Source organism: Panulirus ornatus, chromosome 5 (assembly GCF_036320965.1).
Source record: "Panulirus ornatus isolate Po-2019 chromosome 5, ASM3632096v1, whole genome shotgun sequence".
Lineage (NCBI taxonomy): Eukaryota > Metazoa > Arthropoda > Malacostraca > Decapoda > Palinuridae > Panulirus > Panulirus ornatus.
In genome coordinates, this window is record NC_092228.1 from 23,512,731 (window position 1) to 23,517,282 (window position 4,552).

Sequence of the window (4,552 nt, forward strand, 5' to 3'; positions counted from 1 at the left end):
ACCATTGTGCAAGGCCAAAGGCGATAAAGTTGAAAGTTCAAATTACAGATGCAAAAGTTTGCTGAGTATTCCATGAAATTATCTGGGAGGGTTTTGATTGAGAGGGTGAAGGCATGTAGAGAGCATCGGATTTGGAAAGAGAAGTGTGGTTTCAGAAGTGGTAGAGTATATGTGGATCAGTTGTTTCCTTTGAAAAATGTATGTGACAAATACTTAGAAAAACAAAAGGATTTGTAGATAGCATCTTTCGATTTGGAGAAGGCATATGATGGAGTTAGTAAAGATGCTTTGTGGAAGTAGTAAGAATACATGGTGTCGGGGGCAGGTTGCTAGTAGTTAAAAGTTTTTATCGAGGATGTAAGGCATGTAGGAAGAGAGGAAAGTGATTGGTTCTCAGTGAATGTCGCTTTGCGGAAGAGATGCGTGATTTCTCGACGGTTGTTTAATTTGTTTATGGATAGGGTTCTTAGGGAAGTGAATTAAAAAGATGTTTTGGAAGAAGGTAAATAAAGTGCGTAAGAAAAGGGAGCAAATGGGAACTTCAGTGAAGGGGGCTAAAGGGGAGGTGATAACAAGCATTGGTGATGTGAAAAGGAGATGGAGTGAGTAATTTGAAGGTTTGTTGAATGTGTTTGATGATAGAGTGGCAGGTATAGGGTATTTTGGTCGAGGTGGTGTGGTGTGCAAAGTGAGAGGGTTAGGGAAAATGATTTGGTAAACAGAGAAGAGGTACTAGAAGCTTTGCTGAAGATGAAAGCTGGCATGGCAGCAGGTTTGGATGATATTGCAGTCGAACTTATTAAAAAAGGGGGTGACTGTATTGTTGACAGGTTGGTAAGGTTACTTAATGTATGTATGAATCATGGTGAGGTGCCTGAGGATTGGCGGAATGCTTGCATAGTGCCATAGTAAAAGGGGAAAGCGGATAAGAGTGAGTGCTCAAATTACAGAGGAATATGTTTATTGAGTATTTCTGGGAAATTATATGGGAGGGTATTGATTGAAAGTGTGAAGGCATGTACAGAGCATCAGATTGGGGAAGAGCAGTGTGGTTTCAGAAGTGGTAGAGGATGTGTGGATCAGGTGTTTGCTTTGAAGAATGTATGTGAGAAATACTTAGAAAAGCAAATGGATTTGTCTGTAGCATTTATGTATCTGGAGAAGGCATATGATAGAGTTGATAGAGATGCTCTGTGGAAGGTATTAAGAATGTATGGTGTGGGAGGCAAGTTGTTAGAAGCAAAGTTTTTATCGAGGATGTAAGGCATGTGTACGAGCTGGAAGAGAGGAAAGTGATTGGTTCTCAGTGAATGTAGGTTTTCGGCAGGGGTGTGTGATGTCTCCATGGTTGTTTAATTTGTTTATGGATGGGATTGTTAGGGAGGTGAATGCAAGAGTTTTGGAAAGAGGGGCAAGTATACAGTCTGTTGTGGATGAGAGCTTGGGAAGTAAGTCAGTTGTTGTTCGCTGATGATACAGCGCTGGTGGCTGATTCATGTGAGAAACTGCAGAAGCTGGTGACTGAGTTTGGTAAAGGGTGTGAAAGAAGAAAGTTTAGAGTAAATGTGAATAAGAGCAAGGTTATTAGGTCCAGTAGCGCTGAGGGTCAAGTCAATTGGGAGGTAAGTTTGAATGGAGTAAAACTGGAGGAAGTAAAGTGTTTTAGATATCTGGGAGTGGATCTGGCAGCGGATGGAACCATGGAAGCGGAAGTGAATCATAGGGTGGGGGAGGGGGCGAAAATTCTGGAAGTCTTGAAGAATGTTTGGAAGTCGAGATAATATTCTCGGAAAGCACAAATGGGTATGTTACAAGGAATAGTGGTTCAAACAATGTTGTATGGTTGCGAGGCGTGGGCTATGGATAGAGTTGTGCACAAGAGGGTGGATGTGCTGGAAATGAGATGTTTGAGGACAATTTGTGGTGTGAGGTGGTTTGATCGAGTAAGTAGTGTAAGGTTAATAGAGAGGTGTGGAAATAAAAAGAGTATGGTTGAGGGAGCAGAAGAGGGTGTTTTGAAATAGATTGGTCACATGGAGAGAATGAGTGAGGAAAGGTTGACCAAGAAGATATATATGTCAGGGTTGGAGGGAATGAGGAGAAGTGGGAGACCAAATTGGAGGTGGAAAGATGGAGTGAAAAAGATTTTGTGTGATCGGGGCCTGAACATGCAGGAGGGTGAAAGGCGTTCAAGGAATAGAGTGAATTGGAACAATGTGGTATACCGTGGTCGACGTGTTGTCAATGGATTGAACCAGGGCATGTGAAGCGTCTGGGGTAAACCATGGAAAGTTCTGTGTGGCCTGGATGTGGAAAGGGAGCTGTAGTTTCGGCGCATTATTACATGACAGCTAGAGACTGAGTGTGAACGAATGGGGCCTTTCTTGTCTTTTCCTAGCACTACCTCGCACACACTAGGGGGGAGGGGGATGTTATTCCATGTGTGGTGAGGTGGCGATGGGAATAAATAAAGGCAAACAGTATGAATTTTGTACATGTGTATGTATGTATATGTCAGTGTGTGTATATATATGTGTACTTTGAAATGTATAGGTATGTATATTTGCGTGTGTGGTCGTGTATGGATATACATGTGTATGTGGGTGGGTTGTGCCATTCTTGAGTCTGTTTCCATGCGCTACCTCGCTAACGCGGGAGACAGCGACAAAGCAAAATAAATAAAAAAAAAATACATATACATATGAGTCCACAGGGAAAATGAAACACGGAAAGTTCCCAAGTGCACTTTTGTGTAATAATCACATCATCAGGGGAGACGCAAGAGAGAAATATAACAGCCAGTTGATATGCATCGAAGAGACGAAGCTAGGACGCCATTTGGTAAACATGTGACTGTCCAAAACATACAACGAGCCTTTATAAACTTATCATTCTACAAATCTTATGAACAATAAAGTTATCTAATTTGTATAGACCATCACTAAAATTAAGATTATGATTATTTGTGTATTTGATAATAGAAGATTCAATGATATTTCTCTTGGTAATAGGGTTAGAGTTAACAACTGAGATGGCGTTACTCCAGTCAATACAATGATCATAGTTTTTAACAGGATTAAACAAGGCATTTGATTATTGTCCCGTTCTTATACTATATTTTTGTTGCTTAAGTCTAACAGAAAGATCCTTACCAGTCTGACCAACATAAAATTTATCACAGTTGCCACAAGGAACTTTATAGATGCAACCAAGAGAATTTTCTGGTGAATTCCTGATTAAGATATTCTTTATAGTATTATTGTTGCTAAAGGCAACATTTACATTAAAGGATTTAAACAACATGGGAAGCAAAGTGAAATTATTATTAAAAGGGAGACCTAAGAGATTCTTGGTGTCAATGGGAGGTTTGGGCTCAACTATATAAAATGATTTCTTTGCTAACTTAAGGGATTTACCAATGAAAGATCTAGGGTACTTTAACTTAGATCCAATAGAATACATCTTCTCAAACTCATCATCAATAAACTCTTGACTGCAAATACTTAATGCCCTAAGGAACATAAATTGAAATGATGATAATTTAACTCTGTCATGTTGAGATGAGTAATAATGGATATATGAGCATCCATTGTTTCTTTTTATATGCTAAACTTAAACTTGTTTCCTTGTCTATGGATCATGCAATCTAAAAATGGTAACATACCATCATTTTCATTTTCTACAGTAAATTTGATGGAAGGTACTAAATTGTTAAGTAAGGGGAGAAATATTTGTAAATTTTCATTTGTTGGCCAAACACAAAGAACATTATCTACCCACCTAAACCAAATTGCATTAGAAGGTAAGATATCCTTTAGTCATTTTGTTTCAAAAAATTCCATATAAAGATTACTTAGTACAGGCGAAAGAGGATTACCCATTGCCATACCAAATTTTTGAGCATAATAATCTCCATTAAATTGAAAGTCAGTCTTTTATACGCAATTTTATCTGTTCAATGAATTAGACATTGAAACAGGTAAATGAATATCATCCAAGATATCAAATGAATATTCTAAAAGGTCATCGACTGGAACTTTAGTGAAAAGTGAGGAAACATCAAAGCTAACTAGTTTGAAATCAAAATTAATATTGATATTATTTAGCTTGTTGACTAAATCTACATTGTTCATGATATTAGAATTTGATACCTTACCCACTAAAGAGCTTAATAAGGAAACTAACCATTTTGACCATTTATATGTGATGGAGCCTGAACTCACTATAGGTCTTGCTGGAAAATTCTGTTTATGTGTTTTGATAAGTCCATACATATATGGCAATGAAGGGGACAATGATGACAAATTTTTGATAAGTGAACCATCACCTTTCAACAACAACTTCATTTCTTTATTGAAGTGAGAATTAACTGCTTCTAAGGGATTTTTACTAAGTTTAAAATATGTTGTGTTATCATTTAGATCATTCATTTTAGATAAATAGTTACTTTTGTTTAAAATCCCAGCAGTGTTAGCCTTGTCTGCTTTCGTAATATGTATATCCTTGTCTTTTTTTAATGTGATAATAGCTCTTATGAATCTTTTAGGGCAAT